General features: G+C 33.5%; 1 protein-coding gene and 1 non-coding gene across 3 annotated transcripts in view; one reads left to right on the top strand and one right to left on the bottom strand.

Moving 5' to 3' along the window:
• LOC146539412 (furin-like protease 2) overlaps positions 1 to 25584 on the top strand; it is a 198555-nt gene that overhangs the window by 138269 nt on the left and 34702 nt on the right. The gene's annotated exons all lie outside the window — the stretch shown is intronic.
• On the bottom strand, positions 7608 to 7689 carry TRNAS-GCU (transfer RNA serine (anticodon GCU)). The gene has a single exon. It is a non-coding gene; the product is annotated as a tRNA-Ser (tRNA).

The raw sequence follows: 25584 nt of genomic DNA, 5'->3' as shown, positions 1-25584 counted from the left end.
AACGGTAGTGCATAAGTAATAAAGAGCGATATGAATACAAATAAATAACATAATAATTTTTGATATATTATACATAGACGATACTTATATTATATATACAAATTATAATATATAGTTTTACTATATATTATATAGGTTCCCTCTAAGGTCTACTCTGCTATATGCGGAAGAAGCCAAAACTATTACATTCAGTTAGGGATGCGCCATCTCCGCCACAATGGTACCAACATCTAAATAAATCTCTAAAATGTTAAATTGCCCAAACAAAAGATAAGTTGGCCGCGTAAGTCGCAACATGTTTTATCTCGGAACTTTGTAATTAAAAATTACTCTTTGTTCTAACTTTAACGACATCGTGTTAAAAGTATCCAAGCTGCCTTACTCTCACCGGCTTTCGCGTTGTTTGCCCGTTTCAAAGTATAAACAGTTAGCTATAGGTTTATCTTCTTATCTTCTTCTATTATAATTTTCGTAGCTAAAATAAAATTCCTTAAGAAATAACGGCGCTTTACCTAGACACAACGAGGCAGCAAGCCTCCAGAATTCGGCGGTAAATGGGGAAACGAAGTGTATTAACACTAAGTTCCCGTTACCCACCTTGCTAGTGATAGTGATTATTCATTATTAAAAAATCTTTGTATATAATTATACAGATTACACAATATAAAAAAATCCTTCACATCCTTTGCTTAAACAAACCGACCGGCTCATAAATCTCCTACTTTATATTTCAACACATACTTCCAACTCTCGTTCTAACGAACCCCTCTCGTGCGTCCTACATTAATTTTTCCGAGCCTTAAGTCCAGACTGCGTGAAGGGTTCTTTCCCGTATTGTATTACGACTTTTTTTAGCTTCACGCTGTATCCCGCATATATCAGGGTAGGTAGAGGAAACCTAGTGTTAAGACACTCCGTTCCTCCATTTTGCTGAATTTTTTATAAAATTTAGAACTCTACGCTGCGTTTTGCCATGTTGCCAATAACAATTATTAATAAATAATAATTTATTCCGCCGTGAATATGGATATGGGTATCGAACCCAACAAACTTGTGCCAATGCGCCATAACATCCATTACGGCGTCATAAAGCATAAATATTCTCTACAAACCTACATACGTACTACGGCTGTGATAAATGAAGCGAGCACGGAACACCCGGCGACCATCTGGCACATTCCGTGCTTATTACTCTCACAAAGAATCTCCGAAGAAAACGAAAACTCTATTCGCACCTACTTCTATCCGGTGACACATCCTCCCATTAGGTGATTCTCGAGGCGGCGGCATTTTTCATACCCGATTTCTGAACACCTGTCACCCTTTGCTTTTCATTGGAATATTATATTAGGTTTAAAGCCGTCGGCGCGACGTATGTGAACTGAATGGGTTGTTTCTTGTTCGTGTGTTATGTTGTGCGAAACTGTTTGTTTGTATTGGTACATAATCTTATTAAAGTTTTCTATGTTAATGTACTTAAAGGAAGATTTATATGCCCCTTTTAATGGCGTTATTAAAGTGCAAAAAAGTCAAATTTGCTGTATGCCTTTAAAAATATATTTTATTCTATTCTTTAGTATTTATTTTTGTAGCGACAACAGAAATGTATATGAGAAAATTTTAACTGTCTTACTATCACAGTTCAAGAGATACAGTTGACAGATGGACAGACAAATAGGAAAACGGAGAGCGGAATCTTAATAATAGGACCCCGTTACCCCTTGAATCTCTAAAAAAACAATAGGTAATACAAATAATTTACGAATTCTGATTTCTTTATATTTTCTTAGTACCTACATAATATACTCGTATTCGAGTTAATTTCGAGCTATTAGCGTGAACTGCTTCCGTTACACCTCACCGTAAACTCATACTTTTTTATCGCCTTAACAAGTGGTTTTCAGTGAAAAGTTAAACCACATTTAACTCGTCAGAAAAAGTTCACATTTCCACTGATATACTGCTGAAGTTGTAACTTTTTATGTTAATCCAATTTGTTTTTCAATGTTGTAAAAATTGTAGTATAAATTATGTTGAAAAATCTTACTTTTTCACTCACTTCACTCTTCACTTCTCTTTCACTTCACTCTGTATCCCGCAAATTGCAGGGTAGGGAGGGTTAGAGCGTAGTGTTAGGACACTCCGCTCCACACTTTCCGGCGAATTCTGGAGGTATAGCATTCCAATTTGACCACGGAAGCGAAACTCAAGGCAAGCGCTAGTATAGTATAGTAGAGCTGTAAGCTAACAAATATCCTCAACACCTAAATTTCCACCAAAGCCCAACCGTTCAAGGTAACACAGGTAACGCAATATGTTACCAACGAGCACAATGGTCGTATACAATACATTCGGGCCCAAATAGGAACGGTTCGACTCCGCAAGGATCATCCACTACGTGAGCTGAAATGTAATCTTGGCGGATTTTCTGCGTTTTTTTTCTCTGGCTACTTTTATTTATTTTTTTTTAGTTTTTTTTTATTTAAAGCGTTTATTAGAGTTCATTGTTTTATTTTTTTCAAATTCCACAATCATTACTTGCTTGCCTCCACGCCGGAATAAAAGAAAATATTACGCGAATAAAAGAAAATATTATATATTTCATTACCTCCGATGAGAATCCAACCCACAACCTGTCGCACTTACATTCACACGCTAGGCGCAAGAGTACGCGCCTCGACTGGTAAAACATATATATTTTTTTATATGAAAACAAATATATAATGGTTTTATATTTATCAGTTATGAAAGTAAATATAACAATGTTTATTTACAATTTATACGTTACTAAGAATTCATTAGAGCCCTAATATGTCACAACTCCGTCCATTAGAAGGCAAATAACCCGACAAGGAAACGCGTCAGTTGACACGACAGCGTGATTTATGTATACGATTTTGATATATTCCGTTACAGTATTATTACCGATTTTGTTATTTATTTACAATTTTATCTGATTCTTTGAGAATCGTACAGTACGTACAGGGTGAATGTTTAATGGTCCATTTGTGTTGCTTTTATTTATTTTAGTTTTTTGTTGCTTTATTTAAATATTTTTTAAATAAGTTTTGTTAATAAAATCACGCTGCATCCCGCACACAACAGGATAGGCAGAGAGGACGTACAGTTAAGATACTCTGTTCCCCACTTTCATTGTCCCGAATTCTGGAGGCATTGCGTGTTAAGTGACAGAACTTAACGCCGCCCTTTGCCTCGACACCAAAGCGAAATATACATTTTAAAAAGACAATTCTATTAGACTTATAAAGTTTGAAATCTGTCATAGATATAAAAAAACGTATTAATGTATCACTTTTTTTTATTTTTTTTTGTTATATACAATTTTTTATACAACTTTAATTTAAAACAAGATAAGCTACCCAGAGTTATTACCATTTCGACAGATTTATAATAATTATTTACATTTTGAAAGGTTATATACAAAATACAATTATTGATGTGCATTTTTGACTATATATCAATTGAAATGTGTCGGTATTCCAACGTATCAATAAATATTGGACAAGTTGAATATTCAGCAGGGCGAAAAACTGGGATCGCAGATCAAAATAAAACAGTGTGTGGTTTTGTATGCTCGTTCGTATATATACCAATAGTTTATTTTAGGTTTTAGCTTTTAATAATGGTTTTAGTTTTTGAACGGAAAATAATTTGTGGTATTTTTGTTTGTGATTCGTATTTTTTTCTGTAGATCTAATTGAGATGACTAGATTTTTTGTGTAAATTAAAATTATTATCTTTTTAGATTAGATAGATTATATAAGTGAATTGAATTAACTTTTATGTACAATTATATAAACACCAATTAAATATTCGTTTTTGTAAGTGAATCTAAACAGTTTATTTGTTATATTTTTACACATTTCATTTTCAGCAATATTTTTTTATCTACAGTAAACCCTTTTTTTGTATATGGGCAGTGTACCATAAACTTCGGGTAGGTATAACACAAAAATGATAATTTTGACCCGATCCTTGTTCCCCCATACATAAACATATTCAATTCGAATAACTCTTTCGAATTTTCATTTCAATTACATGTGTGTTTGACGAGTTCCGGGCGTGTGTCGATTCATATTTCAATTTAAACAACTAACCCGAAGATTTCAATTTGTGCTGTATGTAAAATAGTATTTTTACGTTTGGATGAAACTGGGCTGGATGCTATCGTTGATAATTATTATGTTTATCCGACATGTATAGGATATAGTACACATATTATGTATTTTATTTATATCTCGCGTTAAAGCTGTCGACGTGAAAGCTGTTTTAAAGATATGACCTTAAAAAATTATATCTTTATTTCAATTAGGCCATTACTAGCACTTTTGAATTGTCAAATTACCTAGAATTGATTGAAATGAATTGATATTAGTGTACAGCAAGGTCAGCTGAGAAGAGCAGACAAGAAACTCAACAGTTGCTTGCAATTTGGAAACGCAACCCCACATTCTTGCTAACCCAATCATAATATTTTTCGTAGGATAAATTAAATAGATTTGTTAGTTTTTTCAAACTGCGCTACGGATTTTAATGCGGTTTCCACTACTGACCCAAGGATTCTAGAGAAAGAGAGGGGACATACATATATTTAAAAAATAAATATATTTGTTCTTGTGTGTGATTCGAATCCACAGCCATCGCGTATTACAAATCGAATACTTTTCAACTCTACCACAATGTTATCAATATAGATCATTATCAAACACTTTACAAACTACCAATTTTAAGTGGTTATCAAAAGTAACTAAAAAGTAGTTTTTAACTACTATTTAATACAATGTACGGATCAAAGTTGGGTCGTAAACGGCAAATTTACTGTTATTCCGTCACGGCAATCCCCCGTAACTGCGTTATCATAAAGTATTCATCGAAATTACCAATTTCGTGCGAAACCATTATTTTATGTTCACTCTTTTAGTTGTAGGTATGTAGGCAGGGCACAAAGTGTGTTTGAAAGTGGTTGTGGATTCGATCCCCACTCGAGGGAATTAAATATAGATATTTATTTAAATTTATATTTCCTTTTCGTTGGCGTTGAGTTATGCCACTTAAAACGCAATACCTTCGGAATTTACTTCGGACCCTATTTTATTAACGCTATTCAAATATCAAATTGCCACGATGATTTTTACATTATAATTTATTACAAGTTATTTATTAACATAGAGATATTTTATTCAACTTCATAATTTTTTCTATGAATATTTGTATAGGTTATTAGTATGAGCACAAGAAAAAGTAGAGTGAGAAGACACTTAGCTTTATTATCAAATTACGTGCCGCTCCAACAGACAACAACAAAGGTAATTAGGCTTTATAACTTAAAAGGTTTCTTATCTAACTTAATTTATTCAAAGTTACTTCTTCTTGAAGTGAATAAGTAAGTACGAAACGTAATTCAACATACTGGCACAAGTTTTAGGTGAGCTGATACAAAAAAGGCCGTTGTGGCGCAGTGGCACAAAGGTGCGGCTGTAACGCGACGGTTGTGGGTTCGAAACCCCACTCGAGGAAGTAAAATATTTATTTACGTTTATATTTCCATTCCTTCGCTCTGGTGTCGAGGCAAAGCGCGGCGTTTAGTTCTGCCACTCAACAGGCAATGCATCCAGAATTCAGCAGAAAGTGGGGAATGGAGTGTCTTAACACTACGCTTCCCTCTGCCTACCCTGCTGTGTTCGGGATACAGCGTGAAGCTGATTTATTTTATTTTTGATACAAAATAAACATTGCTGTAACAATTTTATCAAAATTGTATGTACAATTTAGTTTGAACAACTGTACAATTCGTTAAAATAGTTTTTTCAGTTGGTACTAGCCGCGGTTTTATTTAGTAACGGTGTATACGATTCTCCTATTACCTCAAATATATTTTGTAGATACAAAACAATTATTTGGTGTCTAAAACTAATGGAAGATATCAAAAATATTGCAAGAAATGTTATTAATATAAAATACTTTATTTATTTTTGGCTTCTCGCACATAGCACAGTAGGCAGAGGGAAACTGGGAACCCGACTTTAAGATTCTTTCGTTACCCACTTTGCGCTCTTTTCTGAAAGCATTGCCTGTTGAGTGTCGGAACTCTACGTAAAATATTAATTATTTCATTTCCTCCAGTGGGAATTGAACCCACAACTTCTCCCATGCGCCACGTCTGGCCCCAGATAATGGATTAATTTATTTTAATCATATTTGAAATCTAATAAAGATATCTGTTAACTATTTAATATTTTCTAGTGTATTCGTTACGTTGTAAGGAAGCCCTTATCCTCAAGTTCAGGAAAAGCTGTAGGGTTGCACATCCAAGTGTTTGATAAATAGGAATGCTTCAACTTATTTCTCAACAGCAGACGATCCTTTCTTCTATCTAGATCGTTCAAAATACTAGATATTAAGAGATTGCGTGTCAGGTAGTGCTTAACTACCTCTAGACAGTGATAAAAGTATTCTACCTACCCTAATTGAATCTAAATTTTTATATTTCCTTTTTTTTATAAGTTATCCCAAATTAATATTTTTTTTAAGTTTTTTTTTAATGAAAAATTTTTAAAATTTTTTTTTTTAATGAAAAATTTATTTCTTATTTCTATTTGTACCTAGACTCAGTTCACAGAATCTAAAATAAGTAAACGACTCGACACAAAAACTTATAACTGTTAATTATAAATTTTTAAATAGGTAACCCAGGCTAGGGAAATTATGTTTTTTCTCAACCTAAGCTATGTATGTATATACTTAGTGTAGATTTACTTTATTTCCCGTCGAATGGGTTGCGTTCTCTTCGAAAACAAAGGCGTTTCCTAGTGGCCCGGCCGGTGACATGCGCGCACGACGTTTGTATGGCTACTAATGTTCAATTCATTTCATTTTATAATGAAATGTTATTGTGTTGCGTTAATTAAATTGTAATATGTGGATGAAATGGCTTTTCTAGTTTAACGCTGTGAACCTAGTGTTAAATCACACTGTTTTCATTAAGACACTGCCGTTCCCCACTTTCCGTCGAATTCTGATTCTAATTCTAATTCTGATCTTCGCCTGCGTGATCCAATGGAAATATCTAAGAGTTATGTATGATACATTGTCGATATACCATACCATAAAAATAATTCCTCAATTCTAACCGGTACTTCCTGAGATTAGCGGGTTCAAACAAACACACTCTTCAGCTTTCTCATATTAGTATAGATATAAATGAAATTTTACATGCTAAATGAAATATTTTAAATAGTGTAACTTTATTCATTGTTGTCGAATTTATTAAAAACAACTGTCGTAGTTTAAGTAGTATAGAAATATTTGCTCGGGCCACGCTAACTTTAAAAATAGACGAAACTAAATATTTTACCACAGTTTATTTCTCTCGGGGATGAAAGTTTACAGTTTCTGATATAAAAGTATAAATAATCGTTTGTAATCATATCTATAGCTATAGCTATTAGTAATTAAATATCTCTTATTATCTCTTTGTTTTTTACGATGTTGTAAAGGATAATTTGACTTATATTAATTTTTTTCTTTTAAAAAAAGGTTTAGAAAGGTAAAAAAGGTTGAAAATAAAATATAAATTGATATAAAAACGACGAGGATGGGATTCGAACCCACGCGTGCAGAGCACATTGGATTAGCAGTCCAACGCCTTAACCTCTCGGCCACCTCGTCCTGTATTACACTGTTAAATAAATTATAGATACCATTTTCATTTTTGATATTTTTCTACTGGACTGTCTTGTCGTTAAGATTTTCTGATTTCCGCTTTTACCTTGAATTTAATAGTAAAAATTTGAAATATCGGCCTCTGGCTATTAGCATATGCCAGAGGCCGATCGTTGTGCAGATCACAAATTTGTGTTCGTAAACGCGACAGGTTGTGGGTTCGATTTAAACTCGAAGATGTTTAATGGTCAATTTCTTTGGAGTCGCGGCAAAGTGCGCCGTTGAGTCCCGATCTCCGTTCTCAATATGCAAAAAACGGCAGAAAGTGGGGAACAGAGTGCATTAACACTAGGTTCTCTCTGCCTATCCTGCTATATGCGGGATACAGCGTGAAACAACACTATAATTAGTAAGGGATGCCCAGTACAAACATGACGTAAGACCATAATCTCATTCATATTCCAAAGAAGTGTAATTATTCACGCGCACAGGGCCATATTATGTAAGTTTTAATGAAAGCACGGCTCCATTAGCAGCGGAATATTCATTCCCTTGATGACCCATTCGAATAATAAGTGTATTGTTGTAGGTATAAAACAACCCTATAGGTTCCCGGCAAGTGCTGCCTTAGGGGTTCTTCATTGCTAATGATGTGGAAGTCTATAGATAACTAACTGGGAAATATTATTATATTTATTCCAAGCTTTAGTAGATAAAAATAGTTGGATTTTATTAAGAGTAGTATTATAAAAAGTTTTTCAAAGTGCGGAGTTGAGTTGCGCCACTCAACACCTCCGGAATTCGGCGGAAAATGGGGAACAGAGTGTCTTTACATTTGGTTCACTCTGCCTACCTTGCTATGTAAGGGGTAGTATTGATATTGATACGAGTATATTAGCTTTATTTTCACTAAAATGGAACCTAAATATAAAAGTTCGGGTAGTCCCGTATCGCGACCAATATCTAAGGGAGCGTTAGGAACGTGCTCACAAAACAACGAGACTGGATAAAAAGTATTAACCTTGTTGTTCGAACTTACCTGAGTACATCGAGGGTAGATAAAAGTTGTTAAACTTGTAAGGTGCTCCTCTCATAGGAATTTTGTTACATTAAATTTATTTTTTAACTATTACTAGTATCAACTCGCAATGCCTTCAGAATTTGGCGGATTGTTGGGACTTAATGGTAACACTAGGTTCCCAGGTTCCCTCTGTCTGCACTGTTGTGAGTAGGATACTGCGTAAAGCTAAAATCGTTACGAAATAGCATCTGGTGTATTATATTATTTAAAAACATGAAATAAAACGTAGTGCACGTTTGTTATTACAATTGCCAAAATATTTCTTTAGTACATACATAGTCGTTAAGTCTGTCAAATTCATCTCAATTAAGAAATTATACATATTCTTTTAACAATTTTCATTCGAATTTACCCTAATACAAAATTACCTTAAATGCAACATAAAACCAATATTTATATAGGTACTGTTAAAAAAGGATCATGTTCGTCCAAAATGGTTGACAGCGTCACTAACATATTTATGTGAATCGATTTTGGCCTGTTGTCACGTCACAACCGTTTTACCCTTCACTCAGTACAAAGGGGCAGGCAGGGTTGTTAAAATACGAAAATAGTACAAGTTGATATTCTCTATAAGTGGTACTTAAATATTTGTGACTCGCATTTCAATCTCTTGCAATTATTTGTATTACGAAATATCTACTAAATATATTATTATTTAGATAAATTTAGGAGGGTAGGTGAACGAAACGAAAGAATCTCTGTTCTCTATGTTCTGTCCAAATTTCGAGACATTACAAGTTGAGAGGTGGCATTCAACGAGTGGAGGAATAAAAAATAATTTCAATATAATTACTTCCAAGAGGAATGGAGGAGGAGGAGAGGGGATAACCATCACATTTACAATCAGACAGACAACAATAGGTACTTGGTTAATCTATTTGGGATTTGAACTCGCAACTACGAAATTATCATCAATAGCCCATTATATAATAAAACACGTAACACCATAATCGATGTATCGTGCATTTAATATTAAATTGTTATTTGTTTTGCATAATTATTGTAAAAAAGAAAACCAATATAAACAAACAATACCTCTGACATCCCTCCGCTGATTGGCCTCTCATTTAGCACGTTTGTGCGTCACGAATACATAATTCGACATCGCTATTAAGATAATCTCCACTGCCTATACGGGTCCTATCATTGATTGCTTCGCTTCAATGGGCTACATGCTGAGACATCCTTTAACTCGAATTTAGGTCTCTTTAGCTATGTAAATTATTACTATATATTGCTAGGTCTAGGCATTGTTGAGGTTTCAGGTCTAGACCCTAGGCCTAGTCTGGACCTATTATGAGCTATGACTGTTGTGTCATATTTGATTGCTTTCAATATTAATCATAATCTAGCTCGTCTTTGGCTTATTTTTTAAGTGAGCGACCAGCTGCGTCAATGGTTCGATGTCTGTGTGTCCTCAATTTGACTCTAATTTCGACTGCTAAGTAGATGAACAGAGGAGGACGGAGGTATCTTAATGGAGAACGGAGTGTCTTTAACATTAGGTACTTAGTTTCCCCTTTTTTTTATTTTATTTTATTTATTTTTTTATCCCTGGGAAATGCATTTACTCAGACCGCTCATACAGAAGGCCAGTGCCTTACGGATGAGCGGTACTGTGGGAATCACACCGTCAAACCGATCCTACCCACTAAACCCAGCGGAAACCCTTTCCACCAAACTACTTAGTTTCCCTCTACCAACTCCTTCTGTGTGCGGGAAACATCGTGAAGCTGAAAAAAAAAATACAATAGTATGAAATGTAATGTGTATTCACTAACTGTAAAATAATCAAGGCTACAATATATAATATGGAAACTATGAAGTTGCTTCGGGGCAATTGCAAGGCATCTAATGGAAGGCACATACATATGTATGTATGTATAATAGTACCTACCAATATTGGCGTGTTCGTAATAAACAATCGAATTTGTACCACTTGGAATGCTAATTTTGAATTTCGCCCGCTATTACGGTAATTTTATGTAGGTACCTACTTGTCAATTTTGCTGTGAAAATGGAAACTGAGTGGGTTTATTGTTGTTAATTTTGCAATTTTATGTAAAATTTATAAAATGAAGCTTAAATGTTAAACGATTTTTTGCATTTAAGATAAAAATTAACATAATAGAAGCAATTGTGATTTTAATTATGAATTAATCTTGGCATGTCGTGAATGGTAGATATGATTACTTTAGACAAAAAAGTCGTGAAAACGATAGATCAAAAATGAGAGAGAAAAAACAGAGAAAAGAGAACATTTATCATGCAAATTTACTTAAAATATATAAATATTATAAATATAAGTGTGTGTATGTTGACATAAAAATAGGTAAATAATTTCACTGCATTTAACACGTGGCAAATGAATTCGTGTTCATATTGTAAACATGTAATTTTGTCGACTTAATGGTATTTACTTTGCACATCTAAAAGTAGGTCAGACGAGAGCAGTAATAAAGCGATATGTTTGTTCCATTAAACTCCACACGTCGAATACGAGTGGCCATCAAACCTTCGTCTCGATAGCATTATTCGAGGTCCCCTAAGTTTTTCTATGAAAAACTTTTTATAGCGCGGTCGCATTACCATGTGAACGTTTACGGCCCACATTCCGCCGATAAAACTCTGTTGGCCAGCTAGGGGATGGGGCTTAAGTCCTGTAAGGGTATGCTTAACTTACGCGATAATAAGTTTTGGAATCCAAGGAAATTTTCTACTTTGCTATTTTAGATAAATGTTCCGTTTAATAGATTGGTTTTGCATGTTATCTAGTGTTTTTTTTTACTTTGGGCGTTTTTTAAATTATTTTGTAAAATATATTCGTAATTTATCGATTTAAATAACTTGACACTAACAAATCATGTCGTCAGGATCCTTGGAAGAGGTATATCAGGCAATGGCTATCGCAAAGTTTCAATGATGATGATAATTAATCAATCAATCAAATCAGCTTATTCGGGCCCATTGCTAGAAACAGGCCTTGCCCAGCGTGGCAGCAGGCTCCTTGTCCTCCGCCTTCTGCATCCAGTCGAAACAAATGGGGTTCTCTTCTGGATAGTCTCAATTCTGATTTTTCATTTAAAGAGACTTCTCTCCGCATTGCTCGTTCCATAGCATGTTGGGCTTTTTAAAACTTTTGGACCAGATCAGCGTTAATGTTAGTGTCGACTTTTCGGCTCCGTTGATCACGATGATAAGTTAATCATTAATTAAATTCTTTAATAAACTGAATAGATTAAACAATATTGTATAAAGTCGTCGCTTATAACTACATGAAATCACTTGCCAAGTGGCGTCCAGTACTAAACTGCACGTGTCATATGGAATAAGTTTATGAATAGTTTTAGCTATTAAAACTTATTTCAATACTAAACACAACAAGCGTCGAAACGAGCTCATTAAATTTATTATGATTTAGTATAATTGAGTGCTTATTACCGTATTGTTTGTTCATTATTATCCAAATATTCAGCCTAAAATGTTTTGTTTTATACCAGGTTTAATACAGTTTCTAAAACAAAAAAAAAATGTCTACTATGCAAAAAAACTAATAACTAATTTTCTATAAAAAATCCTTGATTTAATTTTTAAAGCTCTTAAGAGCATGTTTTTCTGATTATCCAAATATTTATTTTGAATGGAGACTGAGTCCGTGATCTCAGAGTTATAAATACTCAATAATCACTAAACTAGTCGTACCATCACCACGAATTTAGAGAAATTTCATCTGCCCAGCAAAACTTCTAGCAGCTAATAAATCACCAGCTAATGTCAGGAATAAAATTCGTGATTTACTTCGATAAATAAAGCGGAAACGGGTCACACTCTAAATCATGGACAGGCGTCGTCAGCACTATCTGAATACGGCACCTGGCGTCCACGAGATGTATGTTTCTTTTTGTTGTTCCGCCAACGAGTTTTTCACGTACCTCCTCTCGTCTTGGTAGCGACGTTCGCGAACACCTGTGCCTATTCTACGTCTTCCATATTTATTATGCTCAATTCTATGTACAGATAGAAACGATAATGGCCCTTTTTTCTATATTTATATAGCAATTTAGACTATTATTTCAAATTTATATATTTATTTGTTTTTTTTGTGAATATATTTATTGTTGTATTATATTTGTGTTGGTAATAATTATTTATAAGGACACCTGTGTAATATGCTATTTTTTTCTTCGATATGTATATAGTGACATGGTCAATATTTTTTTATATTAACTTATGTTAAATGAAAATTATTTAGCATTCAGAAAATTGAGGTCAATTATAGTGCAGAGACGCAAGCGGCTACTCGAGGAAACAAAATATTTGACATATTCATTTCTTCGCTCTGAAGTCGAGGCGTAGCGCGGCGTTGGATTCCGCGATTTACACGCGGGATATAGCGTGTAAAAAAAAAAGGAATCTGGAACTTATATGATATACCTTTATAGAGGCTTATCACACAACAGTCTGACTCCACTCGAAGAAGAATATAAGCAATTTTGCTCCTTTTAAAAACGGTAATACCCTATATATTTTATAGCTCCGACTGTACAATGCTAGAGCGGTTGTGAACTTATCGCGTAATGTTCCGTTATTTTTTTTGAACGACGCCCGTTTCTCTTGATGTTTTTATTATGAGGACGTGTCGGGACTAGGCAAGGGAAATATTTACTGTAGGTATGTTAAGGAAATGTGTCCTCGTGATGTACGACTCGTTTGCCTTCGAATGGTATTTGTACGCTTCAATTGTTATGTTGTTACAGCCCCTTTTTTAGGGGGACGGTGTGAACGGTAGTTTTCTATTCAAGTTTTTGTGTTTTTTTTTTGGGTTCTTTTTAATGTTGATTTGGTTTTTCTTTGAGTTTTTTTTTTTTGAGGTGTTTTGTGTCTGCTGGGTTTTTGAGGAATGTGTTATGTTAGATATGTGAATAATAGTAATGGAAAAAAAGGAAGCTCGTTGAGTAGCGTAACTCAACGTCGTGGCTTGTTAATCAGAGTTTCTTTTTCTCTTTGTTAATTGACAATAATTTACAATGTAATCATTACCCCAACCCAATCCCAATTAGAATTACAATCACGCTCTGCACCATGTCACTCTCTACCTTTCACGAATATTTGTTATCTCTCTCACCACCTCTTCTAATATTTAAATAAAAGAGCCAAGTTCCACTTAAATATTGTTGTAAAACTGTACTCATTAACTTAAGTTCCGTTGGACGGAAGTGTTTCACAAAGTGCTTCACTCGACTTATTGGTATAATAAATTAGTATATGCAAAATTTAACGCGAAAACATATTTATTGGATTTTGATGGAATGTCAGTGCCAGGGTTAATTATTAACCATATTTTTAATTCATCATTTTTTCCCATATAACGTTTAATGGGTTTTTTGTGCTTATAATAAAATCATCTTCACGCTTTTTCACGTATATAATAGGGTAATATTTCAGGAAAAATATTAAATATTTCATTTCCTCGAGTAAGAATCAAACCCACACCCTGTCCCGTTTACAAACACACCCTTATGCATTCTAAAAAAAATACTCTTATAAAATAAAAAAAATACATATAAAGCATTCAAGATTCAAAGAGTCTAAACAAGTTCTAATATATGCACGCCGTATCTCGCTTTGCAAATTGGAAATTTGGCGTTGTGGCCTCGTTATCGTTTTCATTTCGGTAAGTGTGCCCGAGCAGTTAGTGCAGCGGGCGAGTGCAATGTAAATAAATGAATTTACTGTTTGTGTTTGTGCGACCCAAACGGCGGGTTCGGCTGTACTTAATATGTTTAGTGCTTACTGTATCATGTTATTTTCATTAGTATCATTAGTGTGGTTATTAATTATTTTAGTTTTAAGTGAACTGATGTAATTCTGCATATAGCAGGGTAGGCTGAGGGAACCTAGTGTTAAGAAACTGTGGTCCACGTTCCATCGGATGAAGCATTGTAGCGTAACTTAACGCCGCGCTTTGCCTAAAGTAAATATTTAAAAAAACATATATAATTAATCATCACATCAAAACAAAAAATATAAACCCAGACGCCTAATACTAATACAGAAGCAAGAGTCTCCTGCCAAATTACTAAAGTAGCAGGCGAGTCTATAATCCTCCACCTGGTCCCGACAACCCGCCGGAGGAGCCCGCAGATTACGTACGGCTTAATAGACGGTGCATTAAAGACGCTTTGAAACATCCCCGAAATGACCCCACCCTGTATAAGACGATGCAATCTAGAGAAATTATTAATTTGTGCACTCAATTATTGTATAAGTATGGAGGATTGTAGGTGAATTAAATAAATAGATTAGAATTAAATTTCGTAAAACGTAGATGATAGTAATGTTAATGAATATACAGTTATCCATTATTTAGAAATAGATTGATTCGTAAAAAATGAATAATGCATAATTAGTTTTAAAAATTATAAAATATGTTTATAATTGAAAAAATAAATTTTAAAAAATGTGTAAAAAAGGAAAATATGAAGAGTTATGTTGCATCGGCCGGGAATCGAACCCGGGCCGCCCGCGTGGCAGGCGAGCATTCTACCACTGAACCACCGATGCTTATGCTATTACTATGAAATTTGGCGGACCTATTGTGATTTATAACTATAATAAATAACTATTAGTAAAATGTATTATTTTATCATATTACCTATAATCTTATGGCTATATATTATGTAAAACTTTTTTATTGTTTTTAAAGTATAAGCCACTGCTTTAAATGAAAACTGTATGTCTCGAAAATTAGAGAGTAAGGTACGAACGGAGAGTTACCCTACATTAGGTTTCCACTGGGTTATGTAAGCTTAAATAATAATAACAATATCGCTATAAGAATTTTGGATAATATTATGAATATAATATTAAATAATAATAACAATGATAACATATAGTCAAAATTACTATGCCTCAAATGTTGGTTCAGGTGCCGCCGAGACGGCGCTCTTATAAGGCATTCTGTAGACCTAGCGTGAATTTTTCATTCAATTTTCTATATATGTACGTGCTTGTAATATATAATACCTATTTGTGAACATATAAATATCTTATATTATGTAAAATTAAATATATTTAGTACATTGTTGAGTTGCGTAATTCAACGCCCTGGCATGTCTCGATAACATAGTGAAGAAATGAAAATATATATTTTTTTATTTTTTTATTTTATTTTATTTTACAGAAAACAACAGCATATTATTAACTACTTATAAAAAAAAACTTATACAAAAAAATAAAGCCAATTATAGTTTTCTACTTATAAATATTATCTAAGTACAGTACAGAGCTACACATAATTTAAACATATTATTAGAAAAAAAAAGATACATATTTAAATATTTAAATAAAAAAAAGAATATTTAAATATTAAATATTAAATTTCCTCGAGTAGAGATCGAACCCACAACCAGTCATGTTTACATACTTGTGCCCCTGCGGCACTAGTGGCCTCAAATATGTTAAAAATATTATTTAGACTTTAAATTATGTAGATATTTCTATAAAAATACTTTTAATTCACTACCAAACCGAGTCGTTAGTGGGCCATTAAAAATAAATATAGCGGTACAAAATAAAAACCACTCGGCACTTTTATTTTGAACGAATGAAACGCGTTAAATGCTCTTTTATTTCCGTTTCCACCGAATGGCGATCGGATTCCGGCCGTACAATACTATCACTTTTTTGTAGCACCTGGTCTTTTATCCGATTACAGAAAAAAGGAGGATTAGACTTTAGGAACTACGTGTAGTTATGTGTAGATGTGTTCTTCTTCTAGGTGATTTCTGATGCGGTTTTATTTTGGTCCCAGTGGTCGTGGGAACTTTGGGTGTGTGTGTGAGTGTCTCGTTTTTTTGTTGTTTTCTTAATTTTCGAGAAATAGTCTCTCAGTGCTCTTCCCACTCCCTAATCGAGGGTAGGTAAGGTTTTTCTTGATAAATTTCAGCTTTCTTACTTTTTTAGTGGGTCGCCTGTTAGTCAATCAGTAACGGAGAAGTTTTATATATTTTACTTATAAGTAAATTACTAGTACTACCCAGTAGTATTATGCGTCAATAGAACTTCATTATTCAAGGTAAACTTTAACATTTTGTAAATTAAAATGATTCCATCGTGAATAGACAGCAATATTTAAACTTACAAATTGACAATTTACAAAAGCACACTTTTAGTATCAATTTGTTTCAAGAATGCAAATCTACATATAAATATTTAAATTAACGTATTAATAAAAAAAGGCTAAAAGAAAAAAACCATAAAGTTTGAATCAGCACCCCTACCACCGAGGGTTCCGTATGATTGACAACAAAGTGATCCTATAAGAGTTCCGTTTTTTCCTTTTGAGGAACGGAACCCTAAAAAAGTCAATCAGAGTTGTCTATTTCTTTCAGTAATTTTTAGTCAAATTATTCGATATTATTTTTTTTATTTGTTTTAAAATACTTAGCACTTACATGCTAACCCAATACTTTGTGTTGACAACCAAAGCAAAATTTGAACTAGCGAACATTTTTGTTGTAATTATACCTTTATACATTCGGATTTATATATGTTTTACATGAAATGGTATTAGTAGCGTAAAATTCCGAGCATTTTTTCCATGGCAGTAATTCATCCGTCGGCTAATGCCGAGAGCCCTTCTTCTGAGGACCGCCTTTGAAAATGTCCCTCTCATGGCCTCTTTGCTAGCAGAAAGTAAATGACGCGCGCAGTCAGACGTCAACGCTAAAGGTGCATTCACGCGGCCAAGTATCGTTTTGTATGAATTTCTTTCCAATAGCCCCGTTTGTGTAGGAAATATTTGAAATTGTTAATAAATATCGTTATATTTAGTTTTATATAATATATTTATTATTATTTTGGGTCGTTAGTATGTAGTGAGACACCGTTATAACGACGATTTATGAGTTATGAGTTCGATTCCCACTCGAGGAAATTATTTATTTTCGTTTCCCTGCCCTGTTAAATAAAGCGCGACGTGAATTCCATTGCTAAACACGTAATATCTCGGCAGGCGCCAAAAAATTAGGCAGAAAATGAGGAACGGAGTGCTTTAACACTAGCTTTTCTCTACCTACCCTGCCATGTGAGAAAAAGCGCAAAGCTGCCTTTTAGGTACTATTTTTTATTTTAATATAAATATTGAAAAAGATAGCTATGTAAACCTTCAGTGCTATAGCGTGTTAAAAGTTCCTGCACACAGTGAATGCATATTTTAATATTTCGACAGGTCGTCCCGAAGTCGACTGTTGACGTTGTTTTTAAGCATGATATATGTATATAGATAGGTACGCGACTTGTTTAACTTTCATCATAAAACATTTTTTACGAGCGCGCACGACGTATTCTACTCTAATGTGTGATACAAACTGAGCTGTGGTACTCTAGTAGCGAATTTCGAAATAATCCATTGTAATTGTAAAAAAAAAGAAGTTAAATTGTACTTTTTGTTTTTTTTCTTAACTTTGATAGTTCTGTATTTACTTGTAAAGCTGGAGGTGGCCTATATCAGATCTATCGTACACAAGAAAAGTCACTCAAAGTAGTTTTCGGAAAATTTATATTTTCTTTAGGAAACTTTTTTGAAAATTTCAAAATCTTATTTAGCTTCACACATCCTCAGATGCCAAACGCTACACCATTACAGTCATCGCATGTCTCTTTTCCTATGTCCATTGTCATCAACTCCTTCATACTCATCTTTTGTTCCTTTCATGAGACCTTCCTCCAGTATCATCAATAACGTTTTCTCGAAAGTCAACCGGGGTCACCCCTGTTTAAATTTAAGTTACATTCATACAAAAATAAATAATAAACGATTCTCACAAAGCGAAAGCTCTCCTTTATTGCGCCTATTCTTATTTTTGAATAAACAATCCACACTAAGCTAAATGCCATGTTGGTCCGTCCGTGGCGATAAACTAGCTCAGTGATTTAAAAAAATATTTTTTAAAACTTATCTTGCCTCTCCCAATGCTTTGTCTTTCCACAAAGCTCGGGGACCGATGCGGGCGAAACCGCTTTAGGTACGATAGTTTCCCAGAGCTTTCTAAAGTTCTGTCACATAAAAAATGTTTGTTATTGAGTTATGTGGAGGTTGATGGGAATAAATTATCTTTTTATATAGGTTTTTAACGTAATAAGAAGAAATAACTATTTTTTTTGGCAATGTTAATAAATATTTTTAAAAAACGCCCCTTTGTAAACCGTCGTAAATATATGTAAGTACATAATATATTGAAATGGTACAGTTGTAGGTATATTTACAAAATAAATATTTGATTTTTTATACTGTGTTAATCTTTCCATTGATCGCTGTTTTCATTATTTATTTAAGTTTTGAAATACTCCATGGACGTACAAACGGATAATATGGATTACGTTTGTTACGGGAAACTTGTTGATAAATTATGTCCATTTTGTATTTGTCTTTTAGATATGTAAATGTAAGTATAACATCTAAATTAAAATAGTCAATTAGGGTATTAGAACTGTTAAAAAACAACAGACATTGCTTGAAGACATTGATTGTAAATTCCAACAACAAAAAATATTTCTAGTAGTTAGTGTGTTAGATTTCCATTTGAGGGAGTGAATTTTTTCCTCTCTCTACTAACAAGTCTCGTTTGCTTAGTACGGGGCGTTGATTTTTAAAATTGAGGGAGAAGTGAAGAACGGAGTGTCTTTAAGTCTAAGATTTTTTTACGCTGTAACCCGCGCATAGCAGGGTAGGCAGAGGGAGCCTGGTAACCTAGTGTTAAGATACTCCGTTCCCATTACGACACTTCCTTTCTCCACAATCTGTCGCGTTTAGTCGTACTAACGCCCCTGCGCCACGACCATCTTCAAAAATATTTAGGAACTTAAATTCTCAAATCAAAAATCCTATAGTCTTATAGGTAAAAATGTGCTAGTACATTGCAAGTCACTGGTTCTACCGTTTTGTTTTGTCAGTGCAAAGTCTTTCAAAACAAGGGGGAAAGTACTTTCTGTATGTAACTTATTCACGCTGCGCCCACTGTGCGAGATGAGGGCATGAAAATACAGCCTTCTCAAGTGTCATCAACGAGATGAAAAATATGCTTCGTTAGTTATTTGCTGCAATATAACTTTGTATAGCGTGAACTTCGTTTTTAGGGTTCCGTACCTGAAAAGGTTTAAACGGAACCCTTGTAGGATCACTTTGTTGCCCGTTTGTTGGTCTGTCAAGACTATTTATCTCGAGAACGCGTGGAGATATCAAGCTGAATTGATATCAATTATTCAGGTCTTCCTGGAGGCATAGAAAAGAATCCAATTTCTAAGTCGTTGCAATCAAAACTTACTAGCATTCATTCATTCATAGAATCGATTTGGTTGCATTTTGTATGAAATTCGTCGCATAATCAAAACCTATATAGATGTACAATTTGGCACGAAGTGCAATACAAGGAATACAATACAAGGAAAAAAAATATGAAAAGTCAAAATTTATATATTTCATAGTAAAAATACAGTATTTACCTACTTATATTTTCAACATTAACCTTCACAATTTTTATAAGTTCTTCTTCCCGTTGACCTACAGTTATGAAATTGGTATGGAAGTCTCAGTGGGCGAGTCCGACTTGCACTTACCATTATTTTTAATATAAATATATTTTTTATAATTAATTAAAAATTTAAACCTTTTGTCTCATACAAAATGAATATTTTAATTATATCATCCGCAAAATGGTTATGTAATTAGTGCTATAAAAAGGTTTTTTTTATATCTTTTCGTATTAAAATAAGCGGCTTTTGTGACATGAAAGCTATTACGTTATAGTTTAATTAAGTCGAATAAATGAAGCTTAATTATTTTTATTAATATGACTTTAGCTTTTTTTTTTCATTAAGCAACTAAAAGCGAAAAAAAACCTATATTTTTCTATAAAATTATAATTTTTTTCTTACTAATCTTTAACAGAATGAGCTGTGAATGCGGTCTTTTCTGTTGAAATAACATAAAAAATAGTGGTCTCTATGAGACCGGCATTATGTGACTAGTGCAAGCCGCGCGAAAGTGGGCTGGCGCCTTTAGAAAGGTATGAAATAGGTTAACTCGTTAAAATATAATTTTTATTTTTCATTTCGGGAAGTGAGCGACGACGTGCATAAGTAAATTAGGAAGTTTGTTAACCTCCCTGTAACCTCCCAGTGACTTCATTAACGCCCTGAGCTGGTGCTTAACAAATCTATTCATTATGTTTTTTTTTTCAACAACGTCGATCTACCTAGTTCTTTTTCGATTGTACTTTCAAAAGGACGTTGAATGTAAAGTGCCTATATATTTTTAAATACTTTTTTATTTGCTTCTACTTTTTTTTCTTGCAGTAAGAGATTTGGTAATAATTCCTTTTCGTGAAGTATAAAACTTAAAATTTCGTGTTTTATCGTAGTAATTACTCTAATACTTTCCAAGGAACCAAAACTTAAAACAATTCAGTGTTCTACGCCGTGTACATAGTTCCGGCTGTGTGTTGATTGCCAGTTACTCAGTAACGGAAGATGTAGATTGGCACCTATTAGGCATATCTATAGGTATACATATTATAAAATTGTGAAATTTAGACCATTATTTAATCCGTTTTCTAATTTCATTCGCATTTTACTCTAAAATATAAGAAAATCTCTTTATTTCTCATTTTTTATAAGCACCGCCCTCACTCAGTTTTACCGTAAGTGTTTTTAATTCATGACTTGACTCGCTTACGACGTGTTTAAATGAAAGTCACCATGCATGAAGTGCTACGTGCTAGTACACTCTGTCGACTCATATTTAGTAAGTCTTCAGCTGTAATTCGAGTTCCTTTTAAATGTTTCTTAATTTTATATTTTTCTCAATTTTTTTGTGTATCCTTTTTTTTAAAGGAAGTAGGGAATTGAGTATCCCTAATCCATACAACTGTCAACGTGATGGTTGTGGGTTCGATCGTTACTCGGGAGAGTGAATTATTTTCAGTTCCTTGTTTTGGTAATAAGACAAGGTGTGGCGTAAGTCCAGCCTCTCAACATCAAATTTTTCTAATTTTTTAACCATAATCAATTAAATCTTCAATTATTCCGTTGTGTAAAGGAAAATGCTGAGATATATATTAAAAAAAAATCACAAAAAAATAAAAGGAAAAAAGAGCAGAAAAAGGGACGGACCACCAATGTCGTGGTGGGTTTATTATAATAATAAAAAAAAAAGAATACTTAGGAAATTCGCCTTCTGCCTAGCGTGCTATATGAGAAATACACAATGAAACTAAAAAAATACATAGCTTTTGTTCTTGAATAGTTCAAATTTAACAATTTACTATTATTTAGTTTGGAATCCTGTTTAACTAAAATAATTTTGAATTTACGTTCATATTATATTGTAACAACGTAAACAGAATACACTATAGTGTTCAATTGTATTGAAATTGCTATTTTGATTTTAATCATTTCAGTTTTGGCCGTCGCCCGTGGCGCAATAGAAAACATCGTCTCTCTAATTGTAATTGTGTGAATTTGTGTGAATACGATTGTGGGTACGACTCTCAATCGGAGAAATGATTATATTTATTATATACGACAATTTTTTTTTTTCTCTCTTTGATAGACATTCAGAGTCGTTAATTTCCGCCATCCAATACATATTAATTTCCATAAAAGTATCTATTTATACAGTGGCGTAATGTAAAGTCGCGCTTTTGCTCATTACCAGAGCGAAGATATAAAATATTTTATTGTCCTGAATAGGAATCGAACCCAAAATCTCTGTATTTATAATATATAGCGCTTACGATCGAAATCTTTGTAGTAGTATTATAGTATTTTAATGAAACAATTTTCATTGATTTCTTATAATCTAGTAAAGAGTTCAATATCTCTAAAGTAAGAAATAGCGCACTTATAAAAAATTGTATAGCAAATCCAATACCCGTACTAAGTTGGTAATAAACTGGAAAACATTTATTCGTTACTCGCTCAAAGGGACATAAAAAGAAGTAGGTATTTGGACATGAAAAGAATTCACCTTACAGAGCGTTCGCGTGGGCTCTACGAGGGGGAAGTTTATTTTTTTATTTTATTTTATTATGAAAGACGCAGTCAATCTCGACGTTAGGATTTGTCACTACGCAACCGGGATAATGCGGGATACGCTTTGATATTAGAACAATTTTTCTTTATTATACCTATTCATCTTTCACTGTATCTCTGACAAAATATATTTGAAATGAAACGTGCCAAACGTTGTAGTGGAAAATTTTATTTATTTAACAGATAATTGCTCATTTTTGCTATGAAAATTGTATGTAAAAACTACTAACTACAGTATTTGGTTCGAAACATGGTCAGATATGCGACCGTCGCTACAATATTTATTAGCTTTGGACCCCGGCTTCGCCTGCGTCATATTGGTTGATTTTGTTCTGCGATCTGCAGTTTCGATTTTGATTATATATTTTTTAATCAACCGAGAACGAATTTCAATTTTATATACGTATATAGATAAAATAACTTTGTCCCGATTATAACAAGCGAAACAAAAAAATAATTATCATATTTGGTATAATTATTCGTAAGTTATGCGCGTAGATATAATTTATTATTTTCATTGGATTTTAAAATACCAAAAAAACAACTTCATGTTTTATCCCGCATTTAGCAGGGTAGGCAGAGGTAGACTAGTGTTAAGACACTCCGTTCCCCGAAATTTGAGGCATTGCGTCTTGAGTGACAGAACTCAACGCCAGGCTTTTGCCTTGGTACCAGAGCGAAGACATGAAAATATTAATAAATAATGTTTCATTCCCTCGAGTGGGGATCGAACTATTACTTAAAACTATTCTACAGTATAAAAATTGAAACATCGACAGGATTCCCAAGCGTACACGGATACATTGAAATGTACGATAAACGTGCGATTGTACGACTTTGGCTATCGGGAACCGTTTGAGCGACGTTTCGCTCGATATCTATCCGGCCTTTGAACGGTTGAATATGATTCACTCGGTGATATCTTATGTATGTTTGTATGTAACAATTGAGTATACTGTCTTATTTTTATTTCACGCTGTATCCCTCATATAGCAGAGTAGGCAGAGGGATCGTGGGAAACTAGTGTTATTAAACTCTGTTGCCATTAAGACCTTTCCGTTCTCCACTTTTCGTCAAATTCCGGAGGTAAAGCGTGTTAAGTTGTGAAACTCAACGCCGCGCTTCGCCTCAGCAATAACAAGAACAATAAGTATACTGTTTAGTTTGAATATTCAATTTTGTATACCTTTATACTTAAAAAAAATACATTTTTAATAAAAAAATAAGTGTAAAAAAAAATCCAAGAAAATAAAATCTATTAATTTTTACACCAGTTACTCCTAACTTCTTTAGATATTTTGAATAATTAAATCGTATGGCTTTAAAATCTACATATCTAAAACGCTATGCATCGATCATGTCCACCATATATTACCCGGTACGTAACGGCGTCATGCATTAGCCAGCGATTGAATACCAGACCGAGATCGATATCACGACGCGACGCCTCTGAGGAATATTGGAGGATAAATTCAAAAGAGATTTATATTTTTAAAACTCGCCTCGCTAACTTTCATAGGCAAAATTAAAGTTTACTTGCAAAACAATATGTTTTCGTTATTTATTGCTTATTGAAATATAATTGTGTTTATGTTGTTTTATTTTTAATTAGCTTATAAATAGGTCGTCATGGAGCAGTGGTAAACGTGTGTCGGTACATGTGATGTTTGTAGGTTCCCACTCGTTGCCACACAACCCGCAATGTCTCGAAAATTCTCAAGGGTAACTAAAGGTTCCCTCTGCCTACCCTATATATGTAGGATATAGCGTGGAGATGAAAAAAAGATACTAAAGGTGCGGTAAGTAAATTACTTGCTTTGTTGTTAATTGGATAGCTATCGTTGTTTTCCTATTAAAGTAGCTGGCTCTATAAATGTGGTATTTCAGACTTGTGTGTAATAAGATTGTATGTAGTGTATTTTTAATTTCTTTTCCTTTTCTCTTGCAACTGTGTGTTTATCCAGTACTGAGAGAATCTAGATAAATCAAGATAATATATAACCCAATCCTATTTATCTACTTGTTTAGTTAAACATTCTGTGTAGTTAAGACCGTCTGTAGCGTATACATTTTCTAATTCACTTAGAATTGTTGTATTTTTTTTACAAAGAAATGGTATTTTTTTTTTAAATCTATAGAATAGAGCCCATTGTTAAAAGAAAATGTATTTTTTGTGCCTAAAATAATGATTTCATTCTTAAAATATTGAACAATTCATTGTAGGTAATGTAATGTCGAAATAATCCTTTATTCAGTAAATTAATTATTTCTTTACTTTCGATAGGTATACTTACAAAAAGCCAGACGTTCGTTATATTTTCAGAGAAGAAAGGTTTGAGCCGCGAGAGCTGTTCCAAATAACATATTATAATTACATTTTGGTTACTTGGAACTTTTGGGTATTAGTTATTATTATATTTTTTTTCTATTTTCAAGAAAAGTAATCTATTCTAATGAGATTTGTTAAAGACTAACGGAGAGTAGCTACTAAGGTAATAGCTGATACGTAAATAGAACCAATCATTGTAAATATTTATGAAATTTATTAAATTTAAAATAGATTTCTCGGCGGAAGGTGAGGAGCGGAGTGTCTCAACACTATGTTCCCTTTGTCTACTATGCTTGATTCCGGGATACAGCATGAAGTTGAAGTAGGTTAAAACTTTTTTTTTGTTAGTGTTAGGTTCAAAGATAGATGGGTCGCAGAAATATTAAGTAATATT

The sequence above is a fragment of the Heliconius melpomene genome, chromosome 4 (genome assembly GCF_056956725.1).
Source record: "Heliconius melpomene rosina isolate 202511_hmr_F chromosome 4, ASM5695672v1, whole genome shotgun sequence".
NCBI lineage: Eukaryota > Metazoa > Arthropoda > Insecta > Lepidoptera > Nymphalidae > Heliconius > Heliconius melpomene.
This window is presented reverse-complemented; position numbering and strand designations above follow the sequence as displayed.